General features: G+C 46.6%; 2 non-coding genes and 5 pseudogenes across 2 annotated transcripts; all 7 read right to left on the bottom strand.

The window, feature by feature from the left end:
• Positions 1 to 103: 103 nt before the first annotated feature.
• Positions 104 to 221, bottom strand: LOC136729553 (uncharacterized; annotated as a pseudogene).
• Positions 222 to 432: 211 nt separating this feature from the next.
• LOC136729388 (5S ribosomal RNA) lies at positions 433 to 551 on the bottom strand. The gene has a single exon (XR_010808989.1). It is a non-coding gene; the product is annotated as a 5S ribosomal RNA (ribosomal RNA).
• Positions 552 to 772: 221 nt separating this feature from the next.
• Positions 773 to 891, bottom strand: LOC136729240 (uncharacterized; annotated as a pseudogene).
• Positions 892 to 1,116: 225 nt separating this feature from the next.
• LOC136729670 (uncharacterized) lies at positions 1,117 to 1,235 on the bottom strand (annotated as a pseudogene).
• Positions 1,236 to 1,445: 210 nt separating this feature from the next.
• On the bottom strand, positions 1,446 to 1,564 carry LOC136729736 (5S ribosomal RNA). The gene has a single exon (XR_010809056.1). It is a non-coding gene; the product is annotated as a 5S ribosomal RNA (ribosomal RNA).
• A 215-nt stretch (positions 1,565 to 1,779) lies between these two features.
• Positions 1,780 to 1,898, bottom strand: LOC136728888 (uncharacterized; annotated as a pseudogene).
• A 210-nt stretch (positions 1,899 to 2,108) lies between these two features.
• LOC136729014 (uncharacterized) lies at positions 2,109 to 2,227 on the bottom strand (annotated as a pseudogene).
• Between the last annotated feature and the right edge of the window lie 14,700 nt (positions 2,228 to 16,927).

Below are 16,927 nucleotides of genomic sequence, written 5' to 3'. Positions count from 1 at the left end.
GTTTTGAAAGTAGCCGGGTACGTGTACAATTCTTCAATAATATCTCCTACAGACTGAAAGAGAGTATTAAGAGCTATGATGAAGTTACCCAGGAGAAGTAAAAAGCTTGCAGCACCTGGTATTTCCAGGAGGTCACCCATCCAAGTACTGACCAGGCCCTGCCCCGTCAGCTTCCGAGATCTGATGAGATCAGGCGCGTTCAGGACGGTGTGGCCGCAAGCCAAGAGTCCTGGCTGCATGATGTCTCTTAAAGGCTGGCGGGTATTGACGGAACTTCCAGCAAAAAAAAAAAATGGAAAATGGAGGGAAAAATATCAGTGCAGCAAAGGCTGTTGAAAGTAGCCGGGTACGTGTACAATACTTCAATTATATCTCCTCCAGACAGATAGAGAGTATTAAGAGCTACGATGAAGTTTCCCAGGAGACGTAAAAAGCTTGCAGCACCAGGTATTTCCAGGAGGTCTCCCATCCAAGTACTGACGAGGCCCTGCCCCGTTTAGCTTCCGAGATCTGACGAGATCGGGCGTGTTCAGGACGGTGTGGCCGCAAGCCAAGAGGCCGGGCTGCATGATGTCTCTTAAAGGCTGGCGGGTATTGACGGAACTTCCAGCAAAAAATAAAAAATAAATAAATAGAAAAATGGAGGGAAAAATATCAGTGCAGGACAGGGTGTTGAAAGTAGCCGGGTACATGTACAATTCTTCAATTATATCTCCTCCAGACTGAATGAGAGTATTAAGAGCTACGCTGAAGTTACCCAGGAGATGTAAAAAGCTTTCAGCACCTGGTATTTCCAGGAGGTCACCCATCCAATTACTGACCAGGCCCTGCCTAGTTTTTCTTCCGAGATCTGACGAGATCTTGCGTCTTCAGGACGGTGTGGCCTCAAGCCAAGAGGCCTGGCTGCATGATGTGTCTTAAAGGCTGGAGGGTATTGACGGAACGTCCAGCAAAAAAAAAAAAAAAAAAAAAAAAAAAAGAAAAATGGATGGAAAAATATCAGTGCAGCAAAGGATGTTGACAGTAGCTGGGTACGTGTACAATACTTTAATTATATCTCCTCCAGACAGATAGAGAGTATTAAGAGCTACGATAAAGTTACCCAGGAGACGTAAAAGCTTGCAGCACCAGGTATTTCCAGGAGGTCTCACATTCATGTACTGACCAGGTCCTGCCCCGTTTAGCTTCCGAGATCTGACGAGATCGGGCGCGTTCAGGATGGTGTGGCCGCAAGCCGAGATGCCTGGCTGCATGATGTCTCTTAAAGGCTGGCGGGTATTGACGGAACTGCCAGCAAAAAAAAAAAAGAAAAATAGAGGGAAATATACCAGTGCAGCAAAGGGTGTTGAAAGTAGCCTAGTACGTGTACAATTCTTCAATTATATCTCCTGGAGACAGAAAGAGAGTATTAAGAGCTACGATGAAGTTACCCAGGAGACGTAAAAGGCTTGCAGCACCTGGTATTTCTAGGAGGTCTCCCATCCAAGTACTGACCAGGCCCTGCCCCGTTTAGCTTCCGAGATCTGACGAGATCGGGCGCATTCAGGACGGTGTGACCGCAAGCCGAGAGGCCTGGCTGCATTATGTCTCTTAAAGGTTGGCGGGTATTGACGGAACTTCCAGCAAAAAAAAAAAAAAAAAAGAAAAATGGATGGAAAAATATCAGTGCAGCAAAGGGTGTTGACAGTAGCTGGGTACGTGTACAATACTTCAATTATATCTCCTCCAGACAGATAGAGAGTATTAAGAGCTACGATAAAGTTACCCAGGAGACGTAAAAGCTTGCAGCACTAGGTATTTCCAGGAGGTCTCACATTCATGTACTGACCAGGTCCTGCCCCGTTTAGCTTCCGAGATCTGACGAGATCGGGCGCGTTCAGGATGGTGTGGCCGCAAGCCGAGATGCCTGGCTGCATGATGTCTCTTAAAGGCTGGCGGGTATTGACGGAACTGCCAGCAAAAAAAAAAAAGAAAAATAGAGGGAAATATACCAGTGCAGCAAAGGGTGTTGAAAGTAGCCGGGTACGTGTACAATTCTTCAATTATATCTCCTGGAGACAGAAAGAGAGTATTAAGAGCTACGATGAAGTTCCCCAGGAGACGTAAAAAGCTTGCAGCACCTGGTATTTCTAGGAGGTCTCCCATCCAAGTACTGACGAGCCCTTGCCCCGTTTAGCTTCCGAGATCTGATGAGATTGGGCGCGTTCAGGACGGTGTGGCCGCAAGCCAAGAGGCCTGGCTGCATGATGTCTCTTAAAGGCTGACGGGTATTGACGGAACTTCCAGCAAAAAAAAAATGGATAAAGAAAAATGGAGGGAAAAATATCAGTGCAGCAATGGGTGTTGAAAGTAGCCGGGTACGTTTACAATACTTCAATTATATCTCCTCCAGACAGAAAGAGAGTATTAAGAGCTACGATGAACTCACCTAAAGGATTATTAGGAACACCATACTAATACTGTGTTTGACCCCCTTTCGCCTTCAGAACTGCTTTAATTCTACGTGGCATTGCTTCAACAAGGTGCTGAAAGCATTCTTTAGAAATGTTGGCCCATATTGATAGGATAGCATCTTGCAGTTGATGGAGATTTGTGGGATGCACATCCAGGGCACGAAGCTCCCGTTCCACCACATCCCAAAGATGCTCCATTGGGTTGAGATCTGGTGACTGTGGGGGCCAGTTTAGTACAGTGAACTCATTGTCATGTTCAAGAAACCAATTTGAAATGATTCGACCTTTGTGACATGGTACATTATCCTGCTGGAAGTAGCCATCAGAGGATGGGTACATGGTGGTCAAAAAGGGATGGACATGGTCAGAAACAATGCTCAGGTAGGCCGTAGCATTTAAACGATGCCCAATTGGTACTAAGGGGCCTAAAGTGTGCCAAGAAGACATCCCCCACACCATTACACCACCACCACCAGCCTGCACAGTGGTAACAAGACATGATGGATCCATGTTCTCATTCTGTTTTAGCCAAATTCTGACTCTACCATCTGAATGTCTCACCTCTTTTTCCTATTTGTAGTGGAGATGAGTGGTACCCGGTGGGGTCTTCTGCTGTTGTAGCCCATCCGCCTCAAGGTTGTACGTGTTGTGGCTTCACAAATGCTTTGCTGCATACCTCGTTTGTAACGAGTGGTTATTTCAGTCAAAGTTGCTCTTCTATCAGCTTGAATCAGTCGGCCCATTATCCTCTGACCTCTAGCATCAACAAGGCATTTTCGCCCACAGGACTGCCGCATACTGGATGTTTTTCCCTTTTCACACCATTCTTTGTAAACCCTAGAAATGGTTGTGCGTGAAAATCCCAGTAACTGAGCAGATTGTGAAATACTCAGACCGGCCCGTCTGGCACCAACAACCATGCCACGCTCAAAATTGCTTAAATCACCTTTCATTCCCATTCGACATTCAGTTTGGAGTTCAGGAGATTGTCTTGACCAGGACCACACCCCTAAATGCATTGAAGCAACTGCCATGTGATTGGTTGATTAGATAATTGCATTAATGAGAAATTGAACAGGTGTTCCTAATAATCCTTTAGGTGAGTGTATATGTATGTATGTGTATGTATGTCCAATTGCTTTGACAATAAAAATGCACTGAATTGAGAGAGAGAGAGAGAGAGAGAGAGAGAGAGAGAGAGAGAGAGGAATATGAGCTCCTAAAAAACATTTGTTTTTATACATAAGCGGATTTAATTTGTGATTTACAAATGAATATATAGCACTATAAACATACACAGAAGACATGGAATAGAAATTCAGAAGAAAAAGTATTCAAAAAATAATAATTTTAAGAGAAACACAAAAAGAAGAAAGCAGAGAGACAGTTCAGGAAGAAAAGTCAGAAAAGAAAAGCTGAAGACAAGAATTGGAGGTAAGAGACAAATAATTAAACAAAAAAATATGTATTAATAAAATAAATAAGCATTCTCAGTAGTTGACTCAGCCAATGAAAATGCAGAGCTCCGATTTGAATAGAGTGACAGTAGGAGAGAGCCCAACTGCCACTGAGACTGATAGAAATCTATCGAACAGCAGTCTGACTGCAGAGCTGCCTTTTGAAATCCGATACCCTGAAGACATTCGCTCTGCACAGGCTAAGAAGGACTACAAACAAGCTGTGATGAGAGCATCTCCTGAGACCCTCATCCTAGACTACACCGGTAAAGGAGAAAACAGGGTCAAGAACAATCTACTGTTCTACACCGCCTTTCACAAAACTCTGTGCCAGACATACCCCAATAACAACAAGAGGGGCATTAGCAGAGGCAGGCAGATCTCAGTGCTGGTAGAGAAAGACACAGACAGTGTGATGCTCACTTTTAATGTATACCACAACGGGACCATCATGGTGCAGGGCAGCGAGAGCAGCCTGGACCAATTAGCTCTCGGCTTCCACACCTCAAAGCAGCAGACTGAGGTAGAGAAACAAGAGCCAGAGCCGGCCACCCTGCAGTCTGCCCCCAGCCACACGGAGCCAGACAGTGCCCCATCTCCCACAGACTGCCCCCCTGTCTCCCCAAAACTCTCCAGCAACATTAAAACACTAAAGGAATGCCTATCAGTGCTGGAGCTGGAGTTTGCGGAGTTCAGGGAGCAGACCTTGAGCACCCTGGCCCAGACCTCCTTGTGTGATCAGCTCCGGGATGAGATGCACAGACTAAAGATGCAGCACAAGGCTGAGATCCATGAGCTGAGAGCAGCAGTGAGAGACCTGGAGGAGCAGAGCCAAACCCTGAGGACGGAGCTGCGCAGAGCGAGGGAGGAGCTGACCTGGACACCCCAGCACAGCTAGCTGAGGAGCCTGCAGAGCCAGCTGGAGGAGCTAAGAGAGGAGCTACACATCACTGGAGCACAGAGACTGCACTGCACTGACCCCACAACACCTCCAACCCCTGACGCACCCACTGATCCACCCACACTCCCCACCACTCCTGACACACCCACTATCACCAGACCTGCCACTAATACACAACCCCCTGAAACGCCACTCCCCCAAAACACACCCGCTGCCCCCACCACTCCCGACGCAAACCCGGAGTGGCAGGTCAACGCAGAGGTGATCATTCTGAGCGAATCCAATGGGAAGTTCCTGGTTGAGAGGCGCCTCTTCCCTGGGCGAAAAGTGAAAAAGCTTTGGTGCTCCACAGCACAGAGAGCCCTGGAGCTGCTCTCCAAGAGGAGGCTTTGCCAAGTCAAACACATCCTCATCCACACCGGCACTAACGACCTGAGTGCCCGTAGGGGCGATGTGGCCTCAGCCCTGAGACAGGTAGCAATGAAAGCCACAGAGGAATTCCCAACTGCCAAAATTTCCATCTCCACACTGCTGCCCCGCACAGACGTGCCCCTGCACATCATCCAGGCCATCAACGCAGAAGTGTCCCGAAGATGTGCCCTCCTCCCCAACGTCCACCTGGCACACCACTGAGACATCCAGCCACATCACCTGTATGACCACGTCCACCTCAACAAGACGGGTGTGAGGATCATCTCAAAGGTCCTCAAGGACACAACCCTGGGCCGAAACCCCACACACCCCCACCTCGAGACCAGGAGCAAACCCCCCAGCCCCCGGCCACATCCCCAGCCACCGGCTCCACCCCAGCCCCAGCCCCTGAGACCCCGCGGCCCCATTCCCCACCCCCCCATCCCCAGAGGGCCCGTCCAGCACAGCAGAGCGGACAGCCGGGGACCAGCACAGCCACACAGCCACGCAGCAGCGGCTTCCAGAGCCTGGAAGCCCGATGCTGCCCAGCTGGCCCAGATAAGGCAACTCCTCAGTGTCATCTGTTCCACACTGCTGAGTTAACTGAGCCTCAACACACATATATATGGTTGTGGAGATGGAGAGTAAGAAAAAATGTGATTTAATTATTCTAATATTTTGATGCAAAGATAAAATCTTTGAGTGATTATTATGTATATCCATATATAATTATTAATAGTAATATAATATCAGTTGTAGACCACAAATTAAACTTTCTTATGTAGAAGAGACAAGTATAATAAAATATATTAACATGTCCTTTAAAATAAGCAGTTGGAATATGCAGGGTTTACGCTCCTCAACTTTTGGAATGAAGAGCACAGGCCCTGAACTGATCAACACTGTAAATAGTTCAGATGTTTTCATTCTTGTAGAGACTTGGTGCTGTGCAGATATGTCTATACACTGGATGGATACAATGGATACAGGGAGCTGATTGTGCCCTCCTATAAAAAACCCAAAGTCAGGTGTGGCAGGGCCTCGTGGGGGATTATCATGTGGTACAGGGAGGAGCTCCGAGCAGCCCTATGCCCAGTACAGAGAGGAGACACACACCTGTGGATGAAAATCAGAAAAGACACCCTACAAAATAACACAGATATATACCTATGTGCAATTTATATGCCACCCGCAGACTCCCCCTACTATAATGAGGAAGGCTTTCATGAGCTTCAAAACGAAATCTGCCACTTCCAGACCCTGGGCTCTGTACTGCTGTGTGGCGATCTCAATGCCAGGACTGGCAGAGAGATGGACTACATCAATACAGAGGGGAACACACACCTGTTCGGAGACTCCCCGCTGTGCCACACACACACCTCCACACTGACACAGCCACGACAGCGTGGTAAACAAGAGCAGGAAGCAGGTAGTGCGCCTATGTAAAAGCCTGGGTCTATATATCATCAATGGCAGGACCAGGGGGTACTCTCTGGGGAGATTCACATACTGCTCGGCTCTGGGCAGCAGTGTGGTGGACTACGCCATAACTGACCTGGACCCACAAGCCAACAATGCGTTTATAGTCAGACAACAATCTCCACTATCAGACCACAGCCAAATAACACTTTACCTAAAAAGATCAGCGCAGCCACAAGTCAGAGCCAAACTTCCCACAAAACTGGTCTCCCTGCCACCCAGTTAGAGATGGTCAGAGCCCAGCACAGAGAACTACACAAGAGCCCTGAATAGTGATGAGATTGAAAACATGTTAGACAGATATCAATCCTCACACTATCAAATAAACCAAAACGGAATAAACTCAGCCACCAAAACACTGAATGAAATATTTGAGAGACTGGCTTTAAAATCAAACATTAAAACAATTAAAAACCAAAATATGAAATCGTCTAAAAGAAAAAAAGAACAGTGGTGTGACCAGGAGTGTGAAACTTCTAGGAAACACCTGAGACATCTCTCCAACACTAAACACAGAGAGCCCGACAACCAGGAGGCTCGCCTCAGCTACTGCCAGGCCCTGCGGCATTACAAGCAACTCCTCAGTAAGAAAAAAGACCACTATATGGGCAGAATAAATACCCCAAAAACAAAAAATGTAATACCAATTCAAAATGGAGAAATCTGGAAAACACACTTTGAAAAACTTTACCAAAATGTTGAAAACAATCCAAAGCCAGAACAGGTTAAAATATTAAAAAACCTAAATAAATTGGAAGAAATCATTAAGAATAACCAAAATCCCTTAGATAACCCATTTACAATACAGGAACTAAAACATCAACTCAAAATCCTCAAACCCAGGAAAGCCAGCGGCCCCGACAGCATCAGCCCTGAGATGCTGAAGCACAGCAGCCCGCAGCTGCAGGAGGCTCTGCTCAAACTCTTTAACCTGGTGCTGAGAGCCGGGTGTTTCCCTGAGGTCGGGAATCAAGGATTGATCACCCCGATTTTTAAAAGTGGAGACAAATTAGACCCCAATAACTACTGGGGCAGCTGTGTGAGCAGTAACCTGGGGAAGGTGTTCTGCAGTATCATCAACGCCCAGATACTGGCCTTCCTTACCAAGCACAGTGTCCTGAATAAGAGTCAGATTGGCTTCCTACCAAAACACCGCACAACCGATCATATTTACACTCTACACACCCTCATAAATAAATATACCCAAAACAATAAAGGAAAAATATTTGCCTGTTTTGTAGACTTTAGAAAGGCATTTGACTCAATCTGGCACAAGGGATTATTTTATAAACTTCTACAGAGTGGTGTAGGGGGTAAAGTTTATGACATCATTAAATCAATGTATTCTGAAAACAAATGCGGAGTTCAAATTGGCAACTCAAGAACAGAGTTCTTCACTCAGGGGCGGGGAGTGAGACAGGGCTGCAGTCTGAGTCCAACACTGTTCAACATCTACATCATCGAGTTGGCCACAGTGTTGGAGCAGTCTGACGCCCGCAGCCTAACTCTCCATGACACAGAGATCAAGTTCCTGCTCTACGCAGACGACCTGGTGCTGCTGTCGCCCACAGAGCAGGGGCTTCAGCAGAACCTGGCGCTGCTAGAGCAGTACTGTCAGAAATGGGCCCTGGCAGTCAATCTGGACAAGACCAGAGTTATGGTTTTCCAGAAAAAAGCCCCATCTCAGGGAAACAGGTACCGCTTCACTCTGGGCAGCACTGGATTAGAGCACTGCACCAGATACAACTACCTTGGCCTGACCATCAGTGCGTCAGGGAGCTTCAGCCTGGCTATAAACGCATTAAAAGACAAGGCACGCCGGGCATTTTATGCCATAAAGACACAATTTGGGAAAACAACAATACCAATAACTATTTGGATTAAAATATTAAACTCCATCATCCAACCAATCCTGCTATATGGGAGCGAAGTGTGGGGTCCCCTCATGAACCTCAATAACAACAATTGGGACAAAAGCCCCATGGAAATATTCCACCTAGAATTTAATAAAAACATCTTACACGTACACAGAAACGCCCCCACGGCTCTGAGGCTCACAGAGCCCGAACACACAATGACCAAAACAACAACAATTGGGAAAATTGACATGTACCTGAAAAGCAAATACACAAAAGATTAGAGACACGAATTAGAATTACAAAACAAATTGGAATGCTACCGGGCCCTGAATAGAAACATTACATTGGCTGAATACTTAAAAATCCAAAATATAAAAGAGAGACAAAATCTAACTAAATACAGGCTCAGTGACCACAGCCTCGCCATTGAAAAAGGCCGCTACAGAAAATTCTGGGTTGCCAGAGAAGAGCGGCTGTGCAGCCAGTGTGACCTAGGGGAGGTCGAAACACAGGCGCATTTCCTGCTGTCCTGCCCTAAATACACAAAAATCAGGGAGACATACTTTAAAATATTAAAAATGCATATCCCTGAGTTCAGCATGATCCCCGATTGCTGCAAACTCCCCGTCCTGCTGGGAGAGGAGGAGCGCACTGCCTTCTTAGCAGCGCAATATGTATCCACCTGCCACAGCCTGCGAGACAGTGTGTAGACACCAGCCTGTGGCACTCCATTTGCAAAACGAAATAAAAACAGTGATTTTTCTGATGTCATGACACAAATTTTGATACAAACAACAAATATGGTTTATATCCTACTTAATTTTATTTCAATGTGTACTATATTTGTTCCACTGAATCTTGTATTGCAATGTTTTGTCTTGATTGATAGAACATTTGTATCTGCTTTGGCAATATTGTGATAGATCATGCCAATAAAGCACCTTTGAATTGAATTGAAATGAATTGACAGACAGACAGACACACGCACACACACACACACACACACACACACACAGAGCCAGCCAGCCAGACAGCCAGCCAGCTCAGCCATGACATCACGAGCCTCTCTCAGCTGACTGCTATGACATCACAGAGCACGTACATTCCGTTGCTTGCCGTCTGTCAACCACTCAGTCACTGCCAGCCAGACTGGCTGGCTGGCTGGATGGGGGGGCTGCTTGCTGCTGCTGCGTATCTTAGCAAGCTAATTTGCCTGACCGGCCTTCCTACTCCTCTGCCCACATGCCCACCTAAGCCCGATCTGCTGTTCACCTGGATCACAGCTCCGCCCCAACAAGGCAGATCCTCCCAAAAATGGTACAAACTGATCCACGTTCCCCTCCACGGAAAGCTTTAGCCCAAAATAAGGGACACATTCTGTAACAACATAACGAATGCCCACCCAACCTGTGACAAAACTGAGAAAAAAGAAAAACGCTCAGTCCTCCTGGTGGAGGGACACACAGCCACCCTGGCTGCCCAATATGTCAGCGCCTACAACAGCCTGAGGGACACAGTGACACACGAGCACCGGCTGTAAATATAATGTAAATACTCGTTTGTAATGCATGTCATTGTATTTCAGAAAGGAATCTGGAAATAGTAAACCTATTTTCTTTATTTGAATGTATTAAAGATCACATTTTATTACATTTTCTTTTTCTGTACTTCATTACATTATATTGAGATTCATAATTCTATTATTTATTTTCCGTATGTATGTATGTATGTATTATTGTATGGATGGAAAGTTAGAAATTATTTTCTCAAACCTGTTTTTCTCTCTTGTATACTTAAGAAAGATAAGGTCAAGCTAGAAGGTCAGGAGGCCATAAGGTAGTTTGATTTCTGTTTGTTATTTACGATGAGAACCTTGGAGACAATGTCAAACGGTATGACCTACGTGCCTGTTCCTTAAAACCATGTGTAGATCTATGAACTCTGTTCTATAATGAAATATGTTCTGCTTAGTTAGCCTTTAAGATAACATAGTAATGATTTTCTAGCATGTATGTATGTATGTATGTATGTCCAATTGCTTTGACAATACAAATGAATTGAATTGAGAGGGAGAGAGAGAGAGAGAGAGAGAGAGAGAGAGAGAGACAGACAGACAGACAGACTGACAAACACAAACAGACACACACACACACACACACACAGACACACACACAGCCAGCCAGCCAGCCAGCCAGCCAGCTCAGCGATGACATCACAAGCCTCTCTCAGCTGACTGCTATGACATCACAGAGCATGAACATTCCGTTGCTTGCCGTCTGTCAACCACTCAGTCACTGCCAGCCAGACTGGCTGGCTGGCTGGATGGGGGGGCTGCTTGCTGCTGCTGTGTACCTTAGCAAGCTTATTTGCTTGACCGGCCTTCCTACTCCTCTGCCCACATGCCCACCTATGCCCGATCTGCTGTTCACCTGGATCACAGCTCCGCCCCAACAAGGCAGATCCTCCCAAAAATGGTACAAACTGATCCACGTTCCCCTCCACAGAAAGCTTTAGCCCAAAATAAGGGACACATTCTGCCCAATATGTCAGCGCCAACCACAGCCTGAGGGACACAGTGACACACGAGCACCGGCTGTAAATATAATGTAAATACTCGTTTGTAATGCATGTCATTGTATTTCAAAAAAGGAATCTGGAAATGGTATACCTATTTTCTTTATTTGTATGTATTAAAGATCACATTTTATTACATTTTCTTTTTCTGTACTTCATTACATCTTATTGTGATTCATAATTCTATTATTTATTTTCCGTGTATATGTATGTATGTATGTATTGTGACAAACCAAGGGGCAGGGTCATACATGGCAGATATGTCAGGCCAGGTCTGCTGCAAGGTGTGTACTCTAGGGTAGAATACCGACCCTAGGCAACTACACTCCCCAGAAACCCTCAGGCAGCCATTCTAGCACCTAATGTGGTCACTTGGTGTTACTTCCTCAATTATTCACCAGGTATATAAGGCGGGCCTGAGAGAGAGAGAAGTGAGAGACAATAGGGTGAGTTATCTGGAAAACAGAGGTAGCTCATAAGGAGAAAGCCAAGACTTATTTATTCCAGACTTTGTTTAAAATAGAATGATTATGTAAGATTAGTTACAACTCCAGTGTGAGTTAGGTTTTGTTTTCAGATTTGTTTTGTTTGAAGTAAACATACAGGCACAGCCCTGTATTTGCAACCTCCTCCCTGGGTCATGACTGGTTTTTACTCCTAAGAAGATCACAGAGAAGACCCGCACATGTGTACAGCCAAGGCGTTTTGTCACATTTGGTGTAGAATGCGGGCAGCACCTCATGAAACCCAGACTGGCTGAGTGAATTTTTTTATCCAAAAAAAAAAAAACTACAGGCTGTAATAGCCCAACAGGAAGCGACCAGGGTGCAGCAGGTGGCTCACCAGGATGCTATGCGGATGCATCAGGAAGCACTGCAGGTCCAGCATGATAAAAATAAAATGTTTAGAGAAGAGCAGGAAAAGGTGACTAAAGAGCTGAAAGAGAGTGTTGAAGCACTTGCAACCAGGATTGGGCCACAGGGGGCTGCAACCCATTCCACTCCCCGCACCAATCACTTTCTGCAGAAAATGACAAAACAGGACGATGTTGAGGCCTTCCATATGACCTTTGAGAGGACAGCGGAGAGAGGGATGGCCAAAAGATTCCTGGGCAGGGCTTGTGGCACCTTATCTGGCAGGGGATGCACAGAAAGCGTACTTTGATCTGGAGCTGAAGGACGCCCAGGACTATGATAAATTGAAAGCGGAGATAATGACCCGATTGGGCGTGACCACCGCAGTGAGGGCACATCGGTTTCAGCAGTGGGCCTACCAACCAGGACAACCAATCCGAACGCAGATGTTTGATCTGATCCATCTGGCCAGGAAATGGCTACAGCCAGAGGTCCATTCATCAGCCGAGGTGGTGGAGGCCATAGTCCTTGACAACTACCAACGCTGTTTGCCCAAGGACGTTCGACGCTGGGTTGGCCAGAATGAGGTGCTGTCCGCTGACACCTTGGTGGCCATTGTAGAGCGGTTCTATACAGCCGGAGCAGCAGAGCATGTACCGGAGGTTAAAAACTCGTTCCCCAGGCCATGACGAACCAGCGGACCGGGTAAGATGGTTCCAAAGTACTCTGGGAAACATGACGCGCTGGGTTGGAAGAAAAGAGCAAGACTGGGGGGGGCAAAGGTGGGGCCTAAAGCCGAGACTAAGGGTTATAGGGGGTCACCATCACAACCAATTGTCTGCTACAATTGTGACAAAGTAGGACATATTGCGGCCCACTGCCCAGGTAGAGAGGAACCAATGCAATGTAATGTGTGTGATATGGGGAAAGAGAAACCGGTATTTTATGCCTGCCCTGTTGGGACGGATGTTTTCATAGGCGGAGTACCTAATCCAAAACACATGTGTACAGTGATAGTCGATGAGAAAGAAGTGGCTGCTCTACTCGACTCTGGCAGTATGGTTACACTGGTCACAGAAAAATTAGTAGCGACCAACAAGCTGGATAGACATCAGGAGCTCAGTATCACATGCACACATGGTGACACACGCCCCTATCCCACAGCCCTTGTAAACATACAGACAGAGGCCGGGAAACTAGATTACGAAGTCGGTGTGGTACCCAACATGCCATATGATGTGATACTGGGACGATATTTTCCTAATTTTGGAAAACTAGATAGAAAACATAGTAAATTGGAAATGCACACTGAAAACTGTAAGCCAGAAGTTGCCTCGATCCCACAACTAGAGCTAAAAGTAGACCTGGTTCCAGTTGAGTCGACAGTGAAGGTTTTGGTTGGGGAAAATTAAACTGAAAACATAGGGGTGGAATGTAGTGACGTAGATGACCCTATGGAGGGTGAGGAACCCAGCACTAGCAGGGTGGGTGAGAATCCATTCATAGAGACCCCTGAAGCTGACAATGTAGAAGTGTCAGTGTTAGAGGGACTCCCCACTGATTTTGGCAGCGCACAGGTGCGAGATCTCACTCTACACTATGCTAAAGAAAATGTGAAGGTAGTAAATGGGACCCCTATGACTACTGCAGACCCGCCAACAGCTTATCCTTATTTTATGGTAAAAAATGACCTATTGTACCGTGTAAATAAGATAGGGGTGGACATTGTGGAGCAATTGCTAGTTCCCACCCCATTCAGACGAACAGTTCTCAATCTGGCACATGGGCATATCCTGGGGGGACATCTGGGGATGGACAAAACCAAGGATAGACTCCTGAGGAGGTTTTACTGGCCAGGCGTACATGCAGACGTGACAGAACATTGTAGCTCATGTCCTGAATGTCAACTACATGCTCCTAAACCAGCCTTCAGAAGCCCACTGGTCCCTTTGCCCATCATAGAGACCCCCTTTGCTAGGATAGCTATGGATGTGGTGGGACCTCTCCCGAAATCAGCCAGAGGGCATCAGTATATACTGGTTATTTTGGATTATGCCACCAGGTACCCAGAAGCCATTCCACTGCGGACCATGGCTTCAAAAGGTATTGCAAAAGAGCTAATGTTGATGTGTAGTAGGGTGGGGATACCGAGGGAGATATTAACAGATCAGGGCACACCCTTTATGTCTAAGGTTATGACCGATCTGTGTAAATTGTTGCAGGTTAAGCAGTTGAGAACATCAGTCTACCACCCACAAACAGATGGGTTGGTTGAGAGATTTAATAGGACCCTGAAGTCCATGCTAAGAAAGGTAATCGATAAGGATGGGAAAAATTGGGAATTCATGCTGCCCTACTTGATGTCTGCCATTAGGGAAGTCCCACAGGCTTCCCTGGGCTTTTCGCCTTTTGAACTGTTATATGGGAGGCACCCCAGGGGGATATTAGACATAGCCCGTGAAACGTGGGAACACGAGTCCACTCCTTTCCGGAGTGTAGTCGAGCACATCAATGCTATGCAAGAGAGAATAGCCACAGTCACTCCCATTGTGAGAGAGCACCTAAGGCAGGCACAGGAACACCAACAATTCGCCTATAATCGTCAGGCTACACTGAGGGTGTTCCAGCCTGGTGATAGGGTGTTGGTGTTGGTTCCCACTGTAGAATGTAAATTTCTGGCTACGTGGATGGGACCTTATGAGATTATAGAGCGAATACGGGAAGTGAACTATAAGGTTCAGCAACCCGGCCGCCGACCCCCAGAACAAATATATCATGTCAACTTAATAAAAGCCTGGAAGGACAGGGAAGTGTTGATGTTGACTTACCCCCCTCAGCCACTAGGGACACCGAAGGTGAATATTGCAGCTGCCTTGTCACCTGACCAGTTGAAGGAGGTGAACGACTTGATAATACGTAATAGGGAAGTTTTCTCAGGCATACCGGGGCGTACCCATTTAGTCTCTCACAACATTGTGTCTCTCCCAGGAAAGAAGGTAAATATGAGGCCTTACAGGGTACCAGAAGCTCGCAGGAACACTATTAGAAATGAGGTTAAGGAAATGCTGGAGGCAGGGGTTATTGAAGAATCCCACAGTGAGTGGTCCAGCCCTATAGTCATGGTTTCCAAACCTGATGGCTCCTGGAGATTCTGTAATGATTTTAGAAAGGTTAATGAAATTTCAAAGTTTGATGCATACCCAATGCCCCGAGTAGATGAATTGTTAGAGAATATTGGGAATGCTCGCTATATTTCAACTATTGACTTAGCCAAGGGCTACTGGCAGATTCCCTTGACCCCGGGTGCCAAAGAAAAAACAGCCTTTGCAACCCCAGATGGTCTGTTTCACTACACAGTGATGCCCTTTGGCCTGCATGGTGCTCCTGCCACCTTTCAAAGGTTGATGGACCACATACTTAGACCACACAGGACGTATGCGGCAGCATATTTAGATGATGTGGTCATTCACAGTCCAGATTGGGAATCACATTTGTCTCAGCTCCAAGCGGTATTGGATTCAATACATGCAGCAGGCCTGATGGCTAATCCAACCAAATGCAATTTGGGGTTGGAAGAGGCCAAATACTTGGGCTATACAGTAGGGAGGGGTATGGTGAAACCCCAAATATCCAAGGTTGAAGCCATAAACTCTTGGCCTAGGCCTGTCAATAAAAAGCAGGTTAGGGCATTTTTAGGGTTAACTGGGTATTACCGGAGGTTTATTCCCAACTATGCTACCTTAGCGGCCCCTCTGACTGATATGACTAAGGCTACAGAACCCAATATGGTTAGATGGGGTGATACAGCAAACCGGGCTTTCCGGAGCCTACAGGAGGCGCTCTGCCGCAACCCCGTTTTAATGGTACCTGACTTTCAGAAAGAATTTATAGTCCAGACGGACGCCTCTGAGGTGGGGATCGGAGTGGTTTTGTCCCAAAGAATGGGTGATCACGAACACCCGGTGTTGTTCCTTAGCAGAAAGTTGGAATCCAATGAAATAAATTATTTGGTAGTTGAAGAAGAATGTTTGGCAGTGAAGTGGGCTTTGGACAGTCTTCGATACTATTTGTTGGGCAGGCACTTCACCCTGATCACTGACCATGCCCCCCTCACTTGGATGCATCGTTCGAAAGACAGGAATGCCCGTGTGATGAGGTGGTTTTTGAGTCTCCAACATTTTCATTTCACCCTGCAGCACAGGCCAGGGAAGGCCATGGGGAATGTTGATGGGCTGTCCCGGGTGCATGCTTTTTTGCGGCTGTCGCTCGACCTATGGGGTCGCAGCTGGGGGGGAGGATGTGGGACAAACCAAGGGGCAGGGTCATACATGGCAGATATGTCAGGCCAGGTCTGCTGCAAGGTCTGCACTCTAGGGAAGAAAACCGACCCTAGACAACTACACTCCCCAGAAACCCTCAGGCAGCCTAATGTGGTCACTTGGTGCTACTTCCTCAATTATTCACCAAGTATATAAGGCGGAAAGATAGAGTCAAGCTAGAAGGTCAGGCCAGAAGCTAGTTTGATTTCTGTTTGTTATTTACGATGAGAACCTTGGAAACAATGTCAAACGGTATGACCTACGTGCCTGTTCCCTAAAACCATGTGTAGACCTATGGACTCTGTTCTATAATGATATATGTTCTGCTTAGTTAGCCTTTAAGATAACATAGTAATGACTTTCTAGCATGTATGCATGTATGTATGTCCAATTGCCTTGACAATACAAATGAATTGAATTGAGAGGGAGAGAGAGAGAGAGAGAGAGAGAGAGAGAGAGAGAGAGAGACAGACAGACTGAAAAACAGACAAACAGACACACACACACACACACAGACATACACACACACACACAGAGCCAGCCAGCCAGCCAGCTCAGCGATGACATCACGAGCCTCTCTCAGCTGACTGCTATGACATCACAGAGCACGTACATTCCGT

This window comes from Amia ocellicauda, unplaced genomic scaffold, assembly GCF_036373705.1.
Source record: "Amia ocellicauda isolate fAmiCal2 unplaced genomic scaffold, fAmiCal2.hap1 HAP1_SCAFFOLD_30, whole genome shotgun sequence".
Classification (NCBI taxonomy): domain Eukaryota; kingdom Metazoa; phylum Chordata; class Actinopteri; order Amiiformes; family Amiidae; genus Amia; species Amia ocellicauda.
This window is presented reverse-complemented; position numbering and strand designations above follow the sequence as displayed.